Consider the following 24,424-nt stretch of genomic DNA (forward strand, 5'->3'; position numbering starts at 1 on the left):
AAAAGATAGACTATTTAAAGTTACTCGTTTCGGCGTTGAAAAACGTCTATTTACACAAATGGACAAAATTAAGCGCAAATTCAAGATTTTACTCTGTAAAAGCCTGTTTTCAATGTTTTTCGAAATTCAGTTAAATTTTTGCTTGATCGAGAGCAAAACTAGCGTTTGGCTTTCGGCATCGGAAATGAAATCTTCACTTTGCGAATAAATTAGTCCAGAGCATAGCCAAATTGGCAATTTTCAAATCCCCCGAATTAAAAAAAACCGGAGGTAAAATATAGTTTTGATCAAATGTCAATAAAGGTTCATTATCTTTAATGGAGTAAAACAATTTTTTGTTATAAACTACTCTATCGACTGTCGAAATTTGAACAAAAAAGAGAGAAAAGCACCCAAATCATAAGCATTCGACAGCACTGTATTTCGATTAAACGAAAAACGACGGACTTAAAGAAAGAATTACAGAAGAGCACGGAAGGCTGGAATTTTTACATGACCGGGGATTAAACAAAGGTCGACAAAATTTTCATTTTTTTTTGAAAATCCGTCCCCTCGAGAAGTTCCTAGATCCTCCCCTGGGCTCAGCTCATCCTATTGAAATACTTGTCGAAATATCTCTAGCTAATCATCAGAACCGCAAGCATAAAAAAACCGAGGATTTCAGATAGTTGACTATTTTTCAGAATTTAAGTCAAAACATCTTCGAATATGTTCATAAAGCATGTTTTCAAACAATTTCATTGAGCTAAAATCCTTCATACTCATGTATCCACGAAGCTGGTAAACAAGATCGTACTTTCACGGATCGTTTCTGGTGTGCGTATCTTGACCTCGCGGAGGTAACCTTCACAATTCATGTCAGTCCAATGATGACAGGTTGAGTCTTTCTTCGGCAATAGAGTGAAAGAAGATATACTTTTTCTCTGCCGTCGATGATTGATTGGTTTCTGGGAACATTGGAAGTGCGGTTTCTGAGGACTTTAACTAATTACCAAATAATAGTGCTTCTTTTGCGATTTCTTTTCACAGAGTTGTGTATTGAGAATTTATCTGCTGGTTTTATCAACAAGATTTAATTTTCATGGGAAAAATCATTTCCAAAAATGCCATGAAAACAAGAATCTTCATCATGAAATGTAGCTATGGGCAAATTTAGTTCTATGTGTAACTTAAGTGTTTTGAGAGAGCACGAAAATTATTTGATCGAACTATGAAAAATTAGACAAAATTTTGACAATTTTTGGAAAACTCGCTCCACCCCCCTTAAAAAAATCCAAGATCCGCCTTCAAGAAGTCTCATTTCAAAAATGGGTTTAATCACTTTCCTCCAAATAGTTTATACCTGAATAAGAAATCAAATCATTCCATTTGTCACTTTTTTTATTTGTGTTTTATGCTTGCTATGGATCTTTTATTCCCAAAAAAATTCTCCATATCTAAGTAGTTTTCATTTTTACCAATCAATTTTTCCATTGTTGAGTCTCAGAATATCTACTTTGTCAGCTGAGACAAATTTTATTTGTTCTCTGATTGTTTAACTTCTGATCAATACACCACACCGTCTGTACATCACAACATCTTTTGCCGCTGAATAGGTTCGTGCTACACCTAAGTCCATTATTGGATCTCAATCTTTCTTATTTTCCTTACTGTTAAATAACTGATAGTGAAATACTCGTCTGCGAGGTTATAGTTGATAATAACTTATAGCCAATGAAAAAACAATTCAGCTTGAAGGGGCATGTCACAATTCTAATATATGATTAAGTTAGATGGATCATGCTTGGTTAGTATTTAAGAGGATGCTATCTTCCGTATTTATAAGATATAAAGTCCAGAAGCAAAATGGTTAAGGAATACAAGTTAATCTGTTTGCGTAGTAGTTTTTCAAGCAATTTATTTATGCCTATTTGTTGTTTTTTCAAACATTTTTGATTATAATTTTTCATAATTCGAAAGTCGAGAAAAGCCAGTTTGGACTTGAGTCGTGCACCTTCAACCTGGAAACTACAAAAGAATGACCAATTATTGCACAAGTAAAGCAAAATCTTCCAAGTACAGTTATCCTCATAATAAATTCTTTCCTGTTTGAAAAGGAAAAAAACTTGTTTTCTTTTTACCTTCAACTTTTGCTATTTTTTGTGAAACGGTCAAAGCACTACGACGCATGTAATTGAGGCTAAGAACACCAAAAGCTGGAAATGCTTGAAACATATCTCCGTATCAGTTTAGTACAGCGCTGATTTAAATTAACCGGAGAAAACGCGTTAAACTTGAAATTTAAAATGCTTTTTTCTCAAATTGGATTGAGTTTAGGTGAAAATTTAAGAAGACAAAACTTGCTTAAAATTTTAACAAAATTACTATGCTGTAATTTGTTTTGCGAAATTCGGGCCCAAAATTTCACCCCAAAAATGGGTCGTTTTGGCTTTTCTTAGTTATCAAAAATTACGCCGAAAATACTCAGTCGATCACAGTTATAATTGCATCAAAGTGAGCTCCTTACGTAGCCCAACAAACTTTTATATAGTAAAAACGACCTTTTTTGTCTATCAAACAAAAATGAATTAACTTATACAATATTTTCGAGATTATACCCTTGTTAAAGTTTGTTGGGCTGCGTAAGGGGCTCACTTTGATATAATTATGTCTGTGATCGACTGCGTTTTTTTGGCGTAATTTTTTATTAACTGAGAAAAGCCAAAATGACCCATTTTTGAAATAAAACATTGGGTGCGAAGTTAGCAAAACAAATTGCACCATATTAATTCTTTTAAAATTTTAAGCAAGTTTTGTTTTCATAAATTTTCACCTAAACTTAACCCAAATTGAGAAAAAATGAAATCTTCACTTTGCGAATAAATTAGTCCAGAGCATAGCCAAATTGGCAATTTTCAAATCCCCCGAATTAAAAAAAACCGGAGGTAAAATATAGTTTTGATCAATTGTCAATAAAGGTTCATTATCTTTAATGGAGTAAAACAATTTTTTGTTATAAACTACTCTATCGACTGTCGAAATTTGAACAAAAAAGAGAGAAAAGCACCCAAATCATAAGCATTCGACAGCACTGTATTTCGATTAAACGAAAAACGACGGACTTAAAGAAAGAATTACAGAAGAGCACGGAAGGCTGGAATTTTTACATGACCGGGGATTAAACAAAGGTCGACAAAATTTTCATTTTTTTTTGAAAATCCGTCCCCTCGAGAAGTTCCTAGATCCTCCCCTGGGCTCAGCTCATCCTATTGAAATACTTGTCGAAATATCTCTAGCTAATCATCAGAACCGCAAGCATAAAAAAACCGAGGATTTCAGATAGTTGACTATTTTTCAGAATTTAAGTCAAAACATCTTCGAATATGTTCATAAAGCATGTTTTCAAACAATTTCATTGAGCTAAAATCCTTCATACTCATGTATCCACGAAGCTGGTAAACAAGATCGTACTTTCACGGATCGTTTCTGGTGTGCGTATCTTGACCTCGCGGAGGTAACCTTCACAATTCATGTCAGTCCAATGATGACAGGTTGAGTCTTTCTTCGGCAATAGAGTGAAAGAAGATATACTTTTTCTCTGCCGTCGATGATTGATTGGTTTCTGGGAACATTGGAAGTGCGGTTTCTGAGGACTTTAACTAATTACCAAATAATACTGCTTCTTTTGCGATTTCTTTTCACAGAGTTGTGTATTGAGAATTTATCTGCTGGTTTTATCAACAAGATTTAATTTTCATGGGAAAAATCATTTCCAAAAATGCCATGAAAACAAGAATCTTCATCATGAAATGTAGCTATGGGCAAATTTAGTTCTATGTGTAACTTAAGTGTTTTGAGAGAGCACGAAAATTATTTGATCGAACTATGAAAAATTAGACAAAATTTTGACAATTTTTGGAAAACTCGCTCCACCCCCCTTAAAAAAATCCAAGATCCGCCTTCAAGAAGTCTCATTTCAAAAATGGGTTTAATCACTTTCCTCCAAATAGTTTATACCTGAATAAGAAATCAAATCATTCCATTTGTCACTTTTTTTATTTGTGTTTTATGCTTGCTATGGATCTTTTATTCCCAAAAAAATTCTCCATATCTAAGTAGTTTTCATTTTTACCAATCAATTTTTCCATTGTTGAGTCTCAGAATATCTACTTTGTCAGCTGAGACAAATTTTATTTGTTCTCTGATTGTTTAACTTCTGATCAATACACCACACCGTCTGTACATCACAACATCTTTTGCCGCTGAATAGGTTCGTGCTACACCTAAGTCCATTATTGGATCTCAATCTTTCTTATTTTCCTTACTGTTAAATAACTGATAGTGAAATACTCGTCTGCGAGGTTATAGTTGATAATAACTTATAGCCAATGAAAAAACAATTCAGCTTGAAGGGGCATGTCACAATTCTAATATATGATTAAGTTAGATGGATCATGCTTGGTTAGTATTTAAGAGGATGCTATCTTCCGTATTTATAAGATATAAAGTCCAGAAGCAAAATGGTTAAGGAATACAAGTTAATCTGTTTGCGTAGTAGTTTTTCAAGCAATTTATTTATGCCTATTTGTTGTTTTTTCAAACATTTTTGATTATAATTTTTCATAATTCGAAAGTCGAGAAAAGCCAGTTTGGACTTGAGTCGTGCACCTTCAACCTGGAAACTACAAAAGAATGACCAATTATTGCACAAGTAAAGCAAAATCTTCCAAGTACAGTTATCCTCATAATAAATTCTTTCCTGTTTGAAAAGGAAAAAAACTTGTTTTCTTTTTACCTTCAACTTTTGCTATTTTTTGTGAAACGGTCAAAGCACTACGACGCATGTAATTGAGGCTAAGAACACCAAAAGCTGGAAATGCTTGAAACATATCTCCGTATCAGTTTAGTACAGCGCTGATTTAAATTAACCGGAGAAAACGCGTTAAACTTGAAATTTAAAATGCTTTTTTCTCAAATTGGATTGAGTTTAGGTGAAAATTTAAGAAGACAAAACTTGCTTAAAATTTTAACAAAATTACTATGCTGTAATTTGTTTTGCGAAATTCGGGCCCAAAATTTCACCCCAAAAATGGGTCGTTTTGGCTTTTCTTAGTTATCAAAAATTACGCCGAAAATACTCAGTCGATCACAGTTATAATTGCATCAAAGTGAGCTCCTTACGTAGCCCAACAAACTTTTATATAGTAAAAACGACCTTTTTTGTCTATCAAACAAAAATGAATTAACTTATACAATATTTTCGAGATTATACCCTTGTTAAAGTTTGTTGGGCTGCGTAAGGGGCTCACTTTGATATAATTATGTCTGTGATCGACTGCGTTTTTTTGGCGTAATTTTTTATTAACTGAGAAAAGCCAAAATGACCCATTTTTGAAATAAAACATTGGGTGCGAAGTTAGCAAAACAAATTGCACCATATTAATTCTTTTAAAATTTTAAGCAAGTTTTGTTTTCATAAATTTTCACCTAAACTTAACCCAAATTGAGAAAAAAGCGTTTTAAATTTCAAGTTTAACGCGTTGTGTCCGGTTACTTTAAATCAGCACTGTATATTATAGATGATAAAATAAGAAACTCGGCTTACGGTATAATAAGCAGTGCTGATTTAAATTAACTGGACAAAACGGGTTAAACTTGAAATTTAAAATGCGTTTTTCTCAAATTGGGTTGAGTTTCGGTGAAATTTCAAGAAGACAAAACTTGCTTAAAATTTTAACAGAATTACTATGCTGCAACTTGTTTTGCGAAATTCGGGCCCAAAATTTTACCCTCAAAATGGGTCATTTTGGCTTTTCTTAGTTATCAAAAATTACGCCGAAAATACCCAGTTGATCACAGTTATAATTACATCAAAGTGAGCCCCTTACGTAGCTCAACAAACTTTATTAAAAGTAATTTCTCCAAAAAAATTGCAAATTGTTTAAAAAACATTTTTAAATAAAAAGTTGGTATTTTATATAGTAAAAACGACCTTTTTTGTCTATCAAACAAAATGAATTAACTTATACAATATTTTCGAGATTATACCCTTGTTAAAATTTGTTGGGCTGCGTAAGGGGCTCACTTTGATATAATTATGTCTGTGATCGACTGCGTATTTTTGGCGTTATTTTTTATTAACTAAGAAAAGCCAAAATGACACATTTTTGAAATAAAACTTTGGGTGCGAAGTTAGCAAAACAAATTGCACCATAATAATTCTTTTAAAATTTTAAGCAAGTTTTGTTTTCATAAATTTTCACCTAAACTTAACCCAAATTGAGAAAAAAGCGTTTTAAATTTCAAGTTTAACGCGTTTTGTCCGGTTACTTTAAATCAGCACTGTATCTTATAGATGATAAAATAAGAAACTCGGCTTACGGTTTAATAAGCAGTGCTGATTTAAATTAACTGGACAAAACGGGTTAAAATAGAAATTTAATATGCGTTTTTCTCAAATTGAGTTAAATTTAGGTGAAAATTTAAGAAGACAAAACTTGCTTAAAATTTTAACAGAATTACTATGCTGCAACTTGTTTTGCAAATTCGGGCCCAAAGTTTTACCCTAAAAATGGGTCATTTTGGCTTTTCTTAGTTATCAAAAATTACGCCGAAAATACCCAGTCGATCACAGACATGATTATATCAAAGTGAGCCACTTACGCAGCCCAACAAATTTTAACAAGGGTATAATCTCGAAAATATTGTATAAGTTAATTCATTTTGTTTGATAGACAAAAAAGGTCGTTTTTACTATATAAAATACCAACTTTTTATTTAAAAATGTTTTTTAAACAATTTGCAATTTTTTTGGAGAAATTACTTTTAATAAAGTTTGTTGAGCTACGTAAGGGGCTCACTTTGATATAATCATGTCTGTGATCGACTTGGTATTTTCGGCGTAATTTTTGATTAACTAAGAAAAGCCAAAATGACCCATTTTTGGGGTAAAATTTTGGGTCCGAACTTTGCAAAACAAATTGCGCTATATTATTACTGTTAAAATTTTATGCAAGTTTTGTTTTCATAATTTTTCACCTAAACTTAACCCAATTTGAGAAAAATGCGTTTAAAATTTCAAGTTTAACGCGTTTTGTCCGGTTAATTTAAATCAGCACTGTATTTCGATCAAACGAAAAACGACGGACTTAAAAAAAGAATTACAGAAGAGCACGGAAGGCTGGATCAAGATAACATCCACTATCTTGTTTACCGACTGCCCCTTAATTGGTGGCTGCTAGTGAAAATTATGAAACCCATAACTTTTGGACAATATCACACTTCAAGCGCAAAAAATTGAGTGGAACAAAATTAATATGACCAACTAGTTTGCCTTGACTCATTTTGGAACGATGTTGTTGTTCGGGACAAGTCGTCAGGTAAAAAAACTAGCGTTTCGCTTTCGGCATCGGAAATGAAATCTTCACTTTGCGAATAAATTAGTCCAGAGCATAGCCAAATTGGCAATTTTCAAATCCCCGGAATTAAAAAAAAAACAACCGGAGGTAAAATATAGTTTTGATCAATTGTCAATAAAGGTTCATTATCTTTAATGGAGTAAGACAATTTTTTGTTATAAACTGTCGAAATTTGAACAAAAAAGAGAGAAAAGCACCCAAAGCATAAGCATTCGCAATTGTTCAAAGATCAGGACATTAAATCAAACAGCTGGTACTGACATAGTTAATAAGACAGTTTTATTAATCGCCTACTCTAGCAAAAAACATAATGAAAAAAAAAATTGTGTCTGAAAAAAAGATCCGTATATTCAAGCTTCTAAATACTTATACCGTTTTGACAAGTATCTTACGATAAAACTAATATTTTCTTCATGTTTTGCGTTTTTATGTGCGACTACTTATAATAAAGGATCAACCTTTTGACAAGTGCTAGATGCAATTATTGGAAAAGATTTAGTCAAGTAAAATCTTGAGAAATCATGTTTTGAAGGCATAAAGTAGCCAGTATATTATAATTTCATTTATAGTTGTTCTTGTTGTGGAAACATTTGCAAAACAATTAAAAGAAAGATCAATTGGTTTCAAATTGGTTCTTTGGCGATGAGCTTGACTAACTTTTTACGTCACCGAAAAAAGATAGACTATTTAAAGTTACTCGATCCGGCGTTGAAAAACGTCTATTTACACAAATGGACAAAATTAAGCGCAAATTCAAGATTTTACTCTGTAAAAGCCTGTTTTCAATGTTTTTCGAAATTCAGTAAAATTTTTACTTGACCGAGAGCAAATGATCAGAGCTACCATCTATGGAAGTATCAATATTTAATTTTAATGACTTGTCAATGTAATTCGGGTCTGAAAATGCCAGTGTTCCTCATCTCAGCTCATTTCTTTTGTCAAAAGGAAGGCAAGCTTCAAAATGGAACAGCGAAAGATTATTGGTTACGCAAAACGTGTTGGAATTTCAAGTTTTCTCAAAATGACTGAATTTTGTCAAAAAGTATCAACCATAAACTGGTCTGCAAATCAGCATAGCTTTGAGACCATTTATTTTATCTTGGAAATTCAAAAGCTGCAATTTTTCCAAAAAATAAGATCGTGTTTTTTTACGAGGCCAAACTGTTCACTCAATAGGTTCACAATTTGGTGTCTGTAGGTCATTGGAATCCAGAGACACGGATTCGGTAAAGGTAAACGGATTCCGAAACTTTATGCGGATTCCACTTAAATGTGCGGATTTCGCTAACAATTTGTGGATTCCGCTCACAATTTGCGGGTTCTGCTAACAATTTTTAGATTCCATTTACAGTTTCGTTGCGGCTTCCATGACAGAGTAACATTACTATACACATATAATAAGGTTTGTATGTGGAAACTACAACCTGTTCCGGATTCCGCAAATTTGGTTGCGGATTCAACAAATTTTGTTGTTGATTCCGCTAAGCTGCCTGTTTTTGGAACAATTTTAGGCAATAGAGTGATTTAGCTATTTGTCCGCGGAATCAAAAATAGCAAAGAAGATCAAAGAAAAGAAGCAATATTGAGAATTCTGCAACATTTCTGTTTTTAACCTGTTGCGGAATCCGCTCAAAATTCACAAAATGCACAGTTTGGCCTCGTAGTGTGCTGAACTTTTTTTATTAAGCTTTACAACTTGGGACATGCAAACCAGTATTTGTCATTTTCATCTAAGAAATCTGCCGACTCCTGTGACACTCTTCTCGCAGACTTTAATTTCCGCTTTATCGAGAAAACAATCTCAAAACGGTCGTTCGAATCGAGATTGGTTTAACATTTTCCAACCAAATAATCACTGCATGAACAAAGAAGCTTTCATGTATGACGTTATCTTTGAAATTTACCTAATGCAAAAATAAACAGTTATGTTTTTCAAGTAATGTGGCAAACTCTCTTTGAAACTTGAGAAAAATTGGTTATCAAATGTTTGTCAATTAAAACGCAAATAAGAATAAGTTAAAGTGCAAATCTCTTTTTTGTTCAAATTTCGACAATCGGTAGAGTAGTTTATAACAAAAAATGTTTTTCCCCATTAAAGATACTGAACCCTTATTGACAATTGATCAAAACTTTATTTTACCTCCGGTTGATTTTTTTTGTAATTCTGGGGATTTGAAAATTGCCAATTTGGCCATGCTCTGGACTAATTTATTCGCACTGTGAAGATTGCATTTCCGATGCCGAAAGTGCGACGATGACAAGAAGCGTCTCTCTGCTGCATTGGACGCGCGGAGAGCTCGATTTTTGAGGACTGCGTTTTATTAAACCAAATAAAATAATATCGAAATCATCAAATAAAATATCAAGTAAAATTCTAAGCAAAACGCGTTTTGTTAACATCGAGTAAAATTAGCAAATAAAAACATTTTTTTGAAAAATTTTTGGCCCAACGTTTTAATTGAACCCGGGTTTATTTTCTCTTAGATTTCGCAGCAGATACAGCGAAAAAAAAATTTATCCAGAAGTTTAAATGACAAACTGAAAGTCAAAAAGGATTCTGGAATACGCGGATGGCAATATCTGACTTGTCACAGACGAGCGATGGATACTTTGTTTTTGAATGGTAATAGCATTAGTCAAATTTAAACGATAAGATCACGTTAGTGCCTACTCCGATAGAAAAAAAATAATTTAGCGATATAGGAACTAAATTGTATTCACAAGTGGACAAAATTATACCCAAGCTTACGTTTTTATACTCAAAAAAGCCTTATTCAAAAACAAATTTGGGCAATAGTTTGTTAGAATTTAGCTAAATCATTACATCAACGACTGCAAATGATCTGAACTATCCTCTCTGAAAGTTTTTGCTTCGAAGCACTAGTTTTTTCCGGGTCTGAAAATGGCAATTTCAACATCCGCGCTAAATTGTTCTTAACGGTTGGAGTAAAAGAAAACAGCAGACTTCTGTAAAATTGTCACACTGAACATTTCAATACTATCGCTTGGAATGTTTCACATTGCATGAACAACATTTCCCCCCTTTTTCGAGAAACAGCTCAAACCGATGAAAAACATGAAGCAAATGTTGAAAACTGGAATAAAAAGACTGGTAATTATTCTATATCAATTGATAAATTCATAAAGGGCAGTTCTGAACATTTGCTTTTAGTCTATAATAAGAATTTAGTTCAATTCCCAGTCAAATTTGTTCACAATCATCCCTGAAAACAGGGATTTTAGTTAAAAAATCTGTACATTTTGCGTTTAGTTCTGTCCATTAGTGTACCAAAGCAAGCACAAAGTTTTTAAAAACTCCAAATCGTTCATTTTAAAAGGTTTTTTGTTCGTTGAAAGTTGGCTGTTGTGATTTCGAAATCGACCAGTTTGTTTGCATTGTTAATTGTGACCCTTTTCACAACACTAATATTTCTTATTTTACACTGTTTATTACATATGGTAAAAACTGCCATGTTCAGAACCAAAATAGGCTCATTAGTGCTTCAAATCAAAAGTTGAGAGTTTCAGAGAGGGTAGTTCAGTTCATTTGCAGTCGGTTGATGTGAAAAGTTGGGTAAAATCTAACAAAACCCTGTCAAAAATTGTCCTTAATTTTCTTTCGAGACCAAAAACCTGAATTTGCTTGCTACTGCTTCTCCGATAAGTTTGCGTCTGATACTTGAATAGGTAATGCGAACAACTAAACAAGGCAAAAATTCTTTTTGTTGACCTCAATATCATAAAAATTTTAAAACAATGTTCGCGAATCTGAATTTTAAAAAAAAATTGTCCCCATACACTGATTATTGCTTTCATATATGCTTTGTAACGGCAAATCATCTGTTGTTCAAAAAAATTGAACGCAATTAATAATCTGAGATGACTAAGAAGTATATCAACAAAGGCACCATGGTATGGTGTCCTACAATTCAATACCATGCAATTGAACATCGTACTTCTTTACCTAGTCATTTCACTAAAAAACACTAAATCCGCAATAATTCAATTCTGATTTTATGACTTAACGCCAAAAATGATGCTGCATGAAGTCCTTGTTTTAACTCCTATCACAACAAAGTTAATTCTGCAATTAATGCACGCGTCACACTGAGAAACTTGGTTTATCTCAGTTAAAAGCGTTAAAAGGAGGCTTTCCAAAAAAACTTACACCTCTTATCGACAAGGTTGTAATTCACTTTCAATTAGATGTTCCACTAAACCGATATGACTAATTAAAGAAACTGCTTGTGATAATTCATAGCAATTTGACGTAATTTTTGTAATCACTTGTTCTGCAACCACCTTATTGTTTACTCACGTTGTATGCAATTGCAAACATTAAGAACAAATTATGATTCAGTCTTCTTTTGAATTTACAGTTTCATCTACAAACAAGCCAATTCTGATAGCGTCGTACCAAGAATTAACTTTCAAGCAAAATAAATTTACCGAAAACTGATTTTTCTCAAAATAGTAAACACCTGAACTTCGAGCATCTGCCAATACCGAAAATAAAGAATTGATCAAGACTTTGAAGGAGGCTTTACAAAAAAAGGAGGCTTTACAAAAAACTTACACCTCTTATCGACAAGGTTGTAATTCACTTTCAATTAGATGCTCCACTAAACCGATAAGACTCATTAAAGTAACTGCTTGTGATAATTCCACTGCTTGAGTTAAAACCAAATTGCTGCGCTGATTTGAAAAAACTTTGTTAGAGTTTGACCAATTCAATTTTTATCCTAACTTGAATTCTGCTCAGTTTTTTTTGCAGTTTCTCGGAAAACGTACTAAACGCAAGAGCTTGACTTCCGCACCAGCAACTCAATCCCAGGAAAATTGCCCCTTTTTTGAAATTCTGGGTAGGGACAAGGTGCTTTTAAACCCTTTAGCTTTGCGTTTTTGCTCCAACAATTCAGAAAAAATTGAACACAGCGATCGTGCTCTAAGTTTAAGCTCAAGAAAGATTTTAAATATGAATAGTTTTTAGTTTTTTGGCATTAGTGGAGTTTTCTTTTTAATTTTTTAACGACTGAAAATTTTTGGAAAATCACAACAGTTTTAGTCAAAGAACGTTTAATTAACTGCATAATTATAACAGTTCAGCATGAAAAGCAGATGTCCGAAACGTGATCAAGAATTTAAAAAAAGAAGCGATATGAACCCACTTTCGCAATTGCAAGTGCGGTTTAAATAGGACCCAATAATTTGGCTGCTCAATTTGCCCTCCCATTTAAAGACATCCTAATTCAAATGGCTGCGCGCACGCTTAATCATGCCGCCTGTTCTAGTTGCGAATTTTTGAAATTCCTGAGAGTTGAAATTTTCATCCGGTATAGCAGTGGATCAATTGATCACGAGTAAGTCATTTCGTGCGATGACCCGAAAATGCTAAGCGTGTTGAAAATTTGTGTTTTGCTAGCCGATGGAACCGTTTTTTTACTCCCAAAGTGTTTTATCAGCTATTTTCAGTTCAAGTTAGCGTATGTGGTATTGTACCAGCTTGCATATAAAGCTCCTTCGCAACAAACTCACAAAAACTTACCATTAACTTTGGAAAGTTTTAATGGAGTTAAAACTAAATTGCTGCGCTGATTTGAAAAAATTTTGTTAGAGTTTGAGCAATTCAATTTTTAACCTAACTTGAATTCTGTTCAGTTTTTTTTGCAGGCTCTCGGAAAACGTACTAAACGCAAGAGCTTGACTTCCGCACCAGCAACTCAATCCCAGGAAAAAAATGAACACAGCGATCGTGCTCTAAGTTTAAGCTCAAGAAAGATTTTCAATATGAATGGTTTTTAGTTTTTTGGCATTAGTGGAGTTTTCTTTTTAACTTTTAACGACTGAAAAATTTTGGAAAATCAGGACAATTTTAGTCAAAGAACGTTTAACTAACTGCGGCTTTTCAATTTCGTTTAAGGGTGGCTGGTTTTTACTTCAAATCGTTCTAACAATCCAAGTAACTGACCAGGTCGTTTCTATTCAAATTTATGCGAATTAAGTAGCGCAAAGTTGTCTGATTTTAATTCTCCAAATTTTTTACTGGCTTTTCTCTGTGATGTTTACCGAAGTCCCTTTTGAAGTAAGTTTTAGTTTCACTTTCGACTGAAACGGTGTTAAGTTAATGAAATAGTTTTAAAATATTGTGTTTTTAAATTGCTAAGGTAACAAAAAAGTAGGGAGTGAAACTACATGTTGTTGAGTTGTTTAGGGCTTAAAGGTGGGAGCCTCTGGTACATATTTGTGATTAGTATTAAAGATATCAAGAAAAAAAACCAACAAAAAAAATCTGCTAAAATTTATGATTTGGTGTTTTCATGATTGATGTGGTTGTATTAACATCATATAATCTTTTAATTTCTACTAAAACGCATTTAAAGCAGCCAAAAAAGCTGTGCGTTTGTTTCATTATTGCTACTAAACAACACTGTTCAAACTATCAGTTGAAATTGAAATTTAAATTGATAAAAGATATGGGCCTAGGACATCAAGCCGACCGGACGTCAAGCCGAAAGGTTTCGGGTCAAAGTTTAAACTTTACAAGCACCAAAAATTACTGTTTTTTAATCTGTAAAACGTTTTTTTTTTCAAAATAATAGGCAAGTTTAGTCTATCATGAGCGTTTTTCATGACAAGGAGTACTTACAATTTGCACCCGCTAATAAAATCTGCCGTTTTTTGAAATGCAAAACTTTGCAACAAGAAAATTGACTTTGATTGTGTTTTACTTTCCACTTTCCTAGCGATCATTTGGAGGCTTAAGTTTTATTTAATGCAAATAACAACTAATTAAATGTCATGAATTTGAAAAATCTTCAAAAATGTTTTCGAATCAACCAGATTTCACAACTTACTGTAAAAACTTTTGGCTTGGAGACCCTAATTTGACAAATCGGAATGAAGTCCCGTAGACTGGATGTTCGGCAGCCAACAAATTTTATAAAAACGCAAAGGTTCAAATTTTTCCAAATAAAACAAACTATTTAAAGCAACTGCTCAAACTCGAAAGCTTGTGAACCAAGACATTTTTATTATTTATAAGATCTTTCTAAAGGCAGCTTCGCCACTAAAACGCCTTTTTTGGCCGCTTTTTTTCAAAATTTTGCCTGCGGCACAGAAAGTTTTGCCAAAACAGGGTCTTTTTAGTGCCTCAAGTGATCTCCCAAAATCAATTCAGTCAATTTGAAAAAGGTCGACAAATATTTTTGAAAATCCGCCCCACACATCACGAAAAATCTAGATCCGCCCCCTGTTGACCCCCCTGCTGAAATAGCTATTAAGTACTAGTTTTCTATTTGAAAGCAACTGTTAAAATTTTTCATGTGCAGTTCGGTAAACAAAAAATTTTCAAAATCAATTGCAGGCTTTGTCATTTTCGTAATGCCTATAAACTAAAATGGCTGTAAAGTTGAAGAAAAAATAGCTGTGAATGTGCTGCAATGCAAAACAAGAGTTTAGTCGACTTGGCGAAACCTTTGGGATAAAACCAAATACCAGATCTTTCTTTACGAACGGAATATTGATGCTTGTGGTAGCTTTTTTCTATTCCGTCAATTGTTGCCGATCAAAAAAGTTGTTATAAGCAAAAAATTTAAATCTCATTGAAGATATCGATTTCCTGACATCAAATGTAAAAAAAAATTCATAATGGCAAAGTTTAAAGGGATTTCTTTATGTCTGGCGAAGTATCCCGCCCAACAAAATATCCTAAGTTCAACTGAGGCTAGCGAATTGATCGTGTTAATTTTCTACGACTCAAATTTGATCTTCAAATTTTTCATTTTTCAAAGTTTCCTGACTTTCAATATACTGTTTTCAAAAAACCTAATCGTTATGGATTAAGGGGCAGTTGGGTTTTGCCTTGCTAAATGAGCTTTATTGTTTGGTATTTTTGTTCAGCCTAACCTTCTACAACAACCCCATATAATTTTTTTGATCTTTGAGGAAAGTGCGAAATATTTATCCTTGGAGTAATTTTTTTTCAACCAAATTTAGTTTTTTCAACTTTTTAACTAAAGGATTTAAAAAAACTCTTTGAATGCCATTATAATGATATTGTTGTCCTGTGCTCAAAATAAAATTACCTGAGCTCAAATTCTGTAAAGAGATAGAGGTTTGAAAAAAACGAATGTGGCCCATTTGGAATGATTAACGCTTGAAATATTCGTAAGACATGCGTAAGCGGCGGGTTTATGCGTTCCAAACTTATGTGAGGCAATTCAATTGGTCTTTTTATTAGGACATGAGACGCTAAATACGTTCTCTTGGAGTTTATATTTATAAGCGCATGGGGGATGACGAATTGAAGAAAAATATGTAGTAAAAAAAAGTGCGCCAGTTTTTCAGTCGAGCAGTGCTGTTTCATATTAGCTTTAGAATTTTACAAAAAAATCTGTGACTCTATCGTTGAATTTCGAGAACAATAATTTTTTGTAGCTCATTGTTGAAACTGATTGTGTAGCTCATTATTCGAAATATGGTTACTGGCAGCTTATGGTTGGAACACAAAGAAAATTTTCTAACTTGACAATTTAACTTGAACTTGTAGCTTTTGGAAATACAGTTTTGTTCACTGATACAGATCGCATTTCTGGCCCGTTTCATTGGCTTTCTTCTTTGGAAAATGGCTTATCAAAAACTAATTGCTGGTTTTATTGTTGCTGTTTTTCTATGCTCTTTTATTTTGCTTTATTACAAGTATGAACAGGTACGTGGTGCAAGCAAAAACAGAAACCAAAGGAGATTTGGCGAAAAAAGTGTTCAGTATTCTGATTTATTATTCTGAAGAACAGCTTGAAACTCAATCAAAAAATTTTTAAGATTTCAAAATTATTTCAAAGAGATTTATTGCAAACATTTAAAAAACTATATATTTTTTTCGATTGTGACAAAATATTCCCTAGATAAGACTTTGGGGCACTTAATGTAAAAAGTTCCGCATTTTCTTATTTCAGCGATCCGTCGCATAAAAATTGAACTCACAGGGCGTTTTACTCGAAACCGTTTAATTTTCTCTAAACCAAAAACTTCGGACCACGTCAACACCCTTCGCCCTTGGCTGCTTCATTCTGTTTTGCCAATTTGAGCCAATCAGAAAACAATAGCTTACAAACAAATATACGTTGCTTTCAAAATTATCTACCCTAAATGAGAAATATATACGCTAGAGGTGTTTTTTTGTTCCTCTCGACTGATTGCGGTCGGTTTTTCCAGCCATTTTTGATAACGGAATTGATGCTAAAAAGATATTTATGAAATTCAACATGCCATATCAGTTGCAAGTCTGACTTTTCTCGATAAAACCCTTCAAGACTTTTCCTGGATAAATTTCTTTCGTATTTAAATACGAAAGAAATTTATCCAGGAAAAGTCTTGAAGGGTTTTGTCGAGAAAAGTCTCAGATTTGCAACTTATATGGCATGTTGAATTTCATTAGAAAGTCACAAGAATTTAGAAAGTAACTTTTTAAAAAGAATACGTTGCTCTAGCAAAATAGTACTCAAGCTAAAAAGGCTTATCAAGCGATAGTGCACAAGGTTTGATGGCATCGAAGGCTTCTAGAAAGCTATTAATTTTCGTTCACTTGATTTCTGGTAGAAACGTAGATATAACCATTGTTCTTGTTTAGTATACAGTTTTTGTATAAATACAAGCTGTTAGTTAGTCATTGAGAGTCATTTTGTTTTCTCATGCTGCTTTTAAAATCTTACGATTGAAAGCAAATTGTTTTGTAATCGCATTATACGTGGCCAGCTGCAAATGAAACCTTTTTTTAACTATATGATGGAATGCAAATGGCGATCTCTTACAAGAGGGACATACCTAAAGTTTGCTGTTGTTCTCATTGTAGCTTTTATTTTTGTCAGTTATTTATATCAGCAAGCTCACGTAAGTTCAAAAAGTTTACACCTAGTTTAACCTATAAGCAACTGTGTAACAACAACCCAAGTTCAATTTTTTTTAAAACAAAACAAGCTATTTTAAAGCAACTGCGCAGACTTGAAAAACTATGAAATAATTTTTTTTTAAATTGATTATAATGAAATAAAACCCAGTGTTTGGTTTTTGTATGATATCTAGGATCAGTTAGTTGACTGTTCCGTCAAAAATTTCCACTTCGCACTCTTTGGGTACAAGTGTTGCAATAAATTATTTGACCAACAAGCCAGCCATTGTCGAAATAACTACTAAGCTGTAGCGATGGGGGGGGGGGCTGGGGGGTTGGAGGCTCTCCTCCCCTCAGGGATTCGACCTCCTGCCGACCCAAAGGGACCCCCCTTTGTACTATTTTGAGATATCCATTTTTGGCTGACTGACCATATAACTTTTCTAAAGGCGCCTTTGGTGCCAATATATACTAAATTGATGGGGGAGCGCGCGCCAAAAAAACGCGATTTTTTGGTAGAATTTTTCAAAAAGTGCATAAAAACGCCTTTTTGGCCTGTTTTCTGAAAAAATTGCCAATCTAGAGTCACAAAAATTGTCAATCTAGGGTCATTATAGTGATTTGAGAGAGATCAGAAAATCAATTTGGTCGACTTAAAAAAAGATCCAGAAAAATTTCAAAATATCCCTCCCTCTCGCGAGAAACTAGATCCGCGCCTGCTAGTAAGTACTAGTTTTGAACTAAGAAAGAATTAAGTTTTTTCAAAAACATTTTGCTAACATCGTCGTTTTATTAAATGCTTATAGACTACATTGGGCGTAAAGCTCAAAAAAGCTGTGCAAGTGCTGACGCAAAAAAGCAACGCAAACTAAGAATGTTGTCGACTTGGCGAAATTTGTGGGATAATAACAAATATCAGATGCTCATTTCCTTATAGTTCCGACTGTCAAAAAAACGGAATATTTAGGCTCTATGCGGATTTTTTTTTATTATTCAGTCATTTTTTTGCAGATAGGGAAAAAGTTTTTGACAAACAAATTTCTTATTTCAATGAAAATATCGACTTCCTGAAATCAAATGTAAAAAAAAGCAGCTCCAAATTCTGGGAGTTTGAAAAGTGCCAATTTTGTCAAGTTCTGGACTCAATTTTGCGAGCCTTCTCATAGAGTTATTCGGATGAGGTACACCATCTGTTCGTCGCGCTATCTTATCTTCGGCAGGATAGATTCGTACAACTTGTTAGTCTAATACCAATACCAATCTTTTTCTTATGTTTCCTAGTCTTAAGAGATTAAATTCTGAGCTCAAATTCTGTAAAGAGATAGAGGTTTGAAAAAAACGAATGTGGCCCATTTGGAATGATTAACGCTTGAAATATTCGTAAGACATGCGTAAGCGGCGGGTTTATGCGTTCCAAACTTATGTGAGGCAATTCAATTGGTCTTTTTATTAGGACATGAGACGCTAAATACGTTCTCTTGGAGTTTATATTTATAAGCGCATGGGGGATGACGAATTGAAGAAAAATATGTAGTAAAAAAAAGTGCGCCAGTTTTTCAGTCGAGCAGTGCTGTTTCATATTAGCTTTAGAATTTTACAAAAAAATCTGTGACTCTATCGTTGAATTTCGAGAACAATAATTTTTTGTAGCTCATTGTTGAAACTGATTGTGTAGCTCATTATTCGAAATATGGTTACTGGCAGCTTATGGTTGGAACACAAAGAAAATTTTCTAACTTGACAATTTAACTTGAACTTGTAGCTTTTGGAAATACAGTTTTGTTCACTGATACAGATCGCATTTCTGGCCCGTTTCATTGGCTTTCTTCTTTGGAAAATGGCTTATCAAAAACTAATTGCTGGTTTTATTGTTGCTGTTTTTCTATGCTCTTTTATTTTGCTTTATTACAAGTATGAACAGGTACGTGGTGCAAGCAAAAACAGAAACCAAAGGAGATTTGGCGAAAAAAGTGTTCAGTATTCTGATTTATTATTCTGAAGAACAGCTTGAAACTCAATCAAAAAATTTTTAAGATTTCAAAATTATTTCAAAGAGATTTATTGCAAACATTTAAAAAACTATATATTTTTTTCGATTGTGACAAAATATTCCCTAGATAAGACTTTGGGGCACTTAATGTAAAAAGTTCCGCATTTTCTTATTTCAGCGATCCGTCGCATAAAAATTGAACTCACAGGGCGTTTTACTCGAAACCGTTTAATTTTCTCTAAACCAAAAACTTCGGACCACGTCAACACCCTTCGCCCTTGGCTGCTTCATTCTGTTTTGCCAATTTGAGCCAATCAGAAAACAATAGCTTACAAACAAATATACGTTGCTTTCAAAATTATCTACCCTAAATGAGAAATATATACGCTAGAGGTGTTTTTTTGTTCCTCTCGACTGATTGCGGTCGGTTTTTCCAGCCATTTTTGATAACGGAATTGATGCTAAAAAGATATTTATGAAATTCAACATGCCATATCAGTTGCAAGTCTGACTTTTCTCGATAAAACCCTTCAAGACTTTTCCTGGATAAATTTCTTTCGTATTTAAATACGAAAGAAATTTATCCAGGAAAAGTCTTGAAGGGTTTTGTCGAGAAAAGTCTCAGATTTGCAACTTATATGGCATGTTGAATTTCATTAGAAAGTCACAAGAATTTAGAAAGTAACTTTTTAAAAAGAATACGTTGCTCTAGCAAAATAGTACTCAAGCTAAAAAGGCTTATCAAGCGATAGTGCACAAGGTTTGATGGCATCGAAGGCTTCTAGAAAGCTATTAATTTTCGTTCACTTGATTTCTGGTAGAAACGTAGATATAACCGTTGTTCTTGTTTAGTATACAGTTTTTGTATAAATACAAGCTGTTAGTTAGTCATTGAGAGTCATTTTGTTTTCTCATGCTGCTTTTAAAATCTTACGATTGAAAGCAAATTGTTTTGTAATCGCATTATACGTGGCCAGCTGCAAATGAAACCTTTTTTTAACTATATGATGGAATGCAAATGGCGATCTCTTACAAGAGGGACATACCTAAAGTTTGCTGTTGTTCTCATTGTAGCTTTTATTTTTGTCAGTTATTTATATCAGCAAGCTCACGTAAGTTCAAAAAGTTTACACCTAGTTTAACCTATAAGCAACTGTGTAACAACAACCCAAGTTCAATTTTTTTTAAAACAAAACAAGCTATTTTAAAGCAACTGCGCAGACTTGAAAAACTATGAAATAATTTTTTTTTAAATTGATTATAATGAAATAAAACCCAGTGTTTGGTTTTTGTATGATATCTAGGATCAGTTAGTTGACTGTTCCGTCAAAAATTTCCACTTCGCACTCTTTGGGTACAAGTGTTGCAATAAATTATTTGACCAACAAGCCAGCCATTGTCGAAATAACTACTAAGCTGTAGCGATGGGGGGGGGGGCTGGGGGGTTGGAGGCTCTCCTCCCCTCAGGGATTCGACCTCCTGCCGACCCAAAGGGACCCCCCTTTGTACTATTTTGAGATATCCATTTTTGGCTGACTGACCATATAACTTTTCTAAAGGCGCCTTTGGTGCCAATATATACTAAATTGATGGGGGAGCGCGCGCCAAAAAAACGCGATTTTTTGGTAGAATTTTTCAAAAAGTGCATAAAAACGCCTTTTTGGCCTGTTTTCTGAAAAAATTGCCAATCTAGAGTCACAAAAATTGTCAATCTAGGGTCATTATAGTGATTTGAGAGAGATCAGAAAATCAATTTGGTCGACTTAAAAAAAGATCCAGAAAAATTTCAAAATATCCCTCCCTCTCGCGAGAAACTAGATCCGCGCCTGCTAGTAAGTACTAGTTTTGAACTAAGAAAGAATTAAGTTTTTTCAAAAACATTTTGCTAACATCGTCGTTTTATTAAATGCTTATAGACTACATTGGGCGTAAAGCTCAAAAAAGCTGTGCAAGTGCTGACGCAAAAAAGCAACGCAAACTAAGAATGTTGTCGACTTGGCGAAATTTGTGGGATAATAACAAATATCAGATGCTCATTTCCTTATAGTTCCGACTGTCAAAAAAACGGAATATTTAGGCTCTATGCGGATTTTTTTTTATTATTCAGTCATTTTTTTGCAGATAGGGAAAAAGTTTTTGACAAACAAATTTCTTATTTCAATGAAAATATCGACTTCCTGAAATCAAATGTAAAAAAAAGCAGCTCCAAATTCTGGGAGTTTGAAAAGTGCCAATTTTGTCAAGTTCTGGACTCAATTTTGCGAGCCTTCTCATAGAGTTATTCGGATGAGGTACACCATCTGTTCGTCGCGCTATCTTATCTTCGGCAGGATAGATTCGTACAACTTGTTAGTCTAATACCAATACCAATCTTTTTCTTATGTTTCCTAGTCTTAAGAGATCTAGTTTATACTGGTATTCTCGCGAGGTTAGAAGAGAGAAAGAAGCAACTGATTTCTAATCTGCATTATGTTTTCTCGGGCTGAAACTATGAACAGTTTCAGCATTACATTTTATCGTATTGCTTTAGTAATGGATCATGATTGATTAGTTCTAATTATTTTAGAGTGATAAATATCAAGTAAATAAATAGTATTTTGAATACTTGTTTTGATCTAGTTCCACCCATCCTGGGTCAGTAAATTTTTTATATTAAAAAAGTTTTTCTTGTGAAAATGGATGGAGTATCTTCTAGATTCTTTGAGGAGACTGTAGACTGATTGTTTTGGCAAAGTACGTGTGGTAAGATTGATTAAAGTTGAAAGATTGTTGTGAATCCAAGAAGATCGTAATAAAGCTGCAGTGTTAATGAAGTGTCGATTTCGTAAGTTAGAGCGAGGCTACGTGCATTCTCAACTATTCGTTCGTATTGATTGCATAGCGAGACAAAATTTGACTTTTCTGAGTGAAGCACCAAGTGACAAGGATACGTATATTCCAGTTGGCCGTTGTTCTTTTTCAATGGATACCTTTGCTGCGACGGCTGCATACAATATATATGTGAGAGTTGCGATTGCGGCAAGCAAAGCTAATAAATTTGCCATTCCATAGTTGGAGCGTCGCCGAGTTTTCATCTCCCTTTTGATGCTCAATTGTTTTGCTCAATAAAATTTTTGCTTTATGTATATTCAATTTATTCAATCAATTTCAGTTAGGATCTTATTAGTTTTTTTTTGCAAAAGCTTTTTAATTAGATCGGTTATTTCGTAGAGTTGCTCACCCAACAGCCACTCTTAATTAAAATTAAGTTTTTGTGTCAAAGCATCTTTTCTAGCGCGGTTGGTGAGGCGGCTATTTAGAATGCTCAAGACTTCCTTCACTGGTGTGTGAGGCCAGTTCAATTATACTTGCGGTTGTCTCTTTGAGTAGAGTCTTCTCCTGCATATAACCTTTTCTTTCTTCTGTGTCGGGTGTTTTGCCTAATGTTCCCGTGGTTGCCCTTTCTTAAAAACAGTTTTTCTTCGATTAGTGTTGACTTGGGGTTTATTAAGGTTTCGTTTATTAAGTCTTGATAAAAAATTTACATGTGTTTCAAAATATTTTTTAGTTTTAATCTACTTTGGGTATAGTGGGACATTCGTGTTCATGCTATTTGTGCCGGGGCGTTAGTAAGTTGCGTTGGTTATCTAAGCTTAATTCCTTATTCCAACCTGGTTTAAGGAAATTTTGAATGGCGTGAAAGCTGTTCAAAAATATTATCAGTTTGTTTGTGAAACTCATTTTTTCACAACAATTGTTTTGTAAAGTTGTCAAGTTTTTTCAAAACAAACTTGCTAAAACTGGGCAATATCAAGGGGCGAGTTGGAAAGTTTTAAGTTTTATGCACAAATAAAAGATAATTTTTATTTTTTTCAGTACTCATTCAAAAATTTATTGCATTGTATGACAACTTTACTACACTAATACTATTAATTTACAGCATCATTATAAAAATTATTGCACAATTGGGATCTTACTCCGATCGATTAGCTTTTTTATGAATGTTTTTAAATTTTGATAGGTGGTTGCATAATAAGCTTTGCTAACCTGATGATTACAGTTCTAGTGCGTAGTAGCAAATCTTGAGTTCTTCTGGTGCAACACTGAAATTGTGGTGATTACTTTGAATTATAGAGTTTGTGATTTAGTTTCGTGCAGTGGATGTTCTGTAACAGTGGGATTCCAAGAGATTGAAAGTATTTGTGCGGAAAGATAATCGGGAAAGAAGAGTGTCAGAATCGGGTGAAAGAATTGGGGAATCTGTATATGAGGAGCTTGAGTCGGAAGAAAGGGTGATTACGGGAACTGAGGTACTTATGGGGTTAAAAAATGGTTGTGAAAAGTTAGCAGTCAGGCTTGGTTCATATTCTATAAATTCATCGGGAGTGTCTACTGCGGGGTTGTAAAAAAATTGTTGTAAATGAAAGCATGTTGAATTGAGTCATCAGAGTGCATGTGGAATGAGTTGAATGAAAAAGTGAAAAAATTGGAATTGAACAGCGGTAGGGGAAAAGAGACGAGGTCATTAATGGGCATGACAGGGTTCTGGCATTGGAGCTTGGAGGGTTAAGAAAAGAATTGATGGAGGGATGGAAGTTGGCACCTCACTGTTAGCGTTTTGAGAATAAAGGTTATAGTGTTCTATCATTCGTTCATGTTTCGTCTGAATTCTATGGTGTTTGTTGTGTGGAATTATTTGTAGTTGATTGTGATTTGATGAACTATGTGAGTGCATTGGTGCTGTAGTAGTGATGTTAAGTTTGTTTTGATTTTTGTGGAGTGTCTGGTTTTGTTGATAGTTTTTGTTGTTTTCGTTAGTTTGTGCGTTTAGTAGCATTTATTGAACCGGAACAACTTCCAAAAAATCCTGCGATTATTATTCGAGCAACGCTTGCTTCTTCTGTTGACCTGTGTATGAATTGCACATGTGTTATATGTTCCCTTAAAAAGTGAAATTATAAATCCAACAAAGTTAAATCTTGCGTAAAAAATAGTTGGTCTTTCTAAGATGTAATAAGGTCATCCTAAAAAAGTCCAATATATAAAAAGGTCTACGAAAAATGAGCGATTCCTGAGAGTAGATTTCCTGAAGAGATGGTTTTAATTTGAAGTATGAAATATGGAGGTGTTGTTTTTTTTTGATTTGGAGTTTTCTGAGTTATAGTTTTAGTT

General features: G+C 33.8%; 2 non-coding genes across 2 annotated transcripts; both read left to right on the forward strand.

The window, feature by feature from the left end:
* The first annotated feature begins 786 nt into the window (after positions 1-786).
* On the forward strand, positions 787-980 carry LOC134840777 (small nucleolar RNA U3). Its single transcript, XR_010162444.1, has one exon. It is a non-coding gene; the product is annotated as a small nucleolar RNA U3 (small nucleolar RNA).
* A 2,460-nt stretch (positions 981-3,440) lies between these two features.
* Positions 3,441-3,634, forward strand: LOC134840778 (small nucleolar RNA U3). Its single transcript, XR_010162445.1, has one exon. It is a non-coding gene; the product is annotated as a small nucleolar RNA U3 (small nucleolar RNA).
* The last annotated feature ends 20,790 nt before the right edge of the window (positions 3,635-24,424 follow it).

The sequence above is a fragment of the Symsagittifera roscoffensis genome, chromosome 2 (genome assembly GCF_963678635.1).
Source record: "Symsagittifera roscoffensis chromosome 2, txSymRosc1.1, whole genome shotgun sequence".
Lineage (NCBI taxonomy): Eukaryota > Metazoa > Xenacoelomorpha > Acoela > Convolutidae > Symsagittifera > Symsagittifera roscoffensis.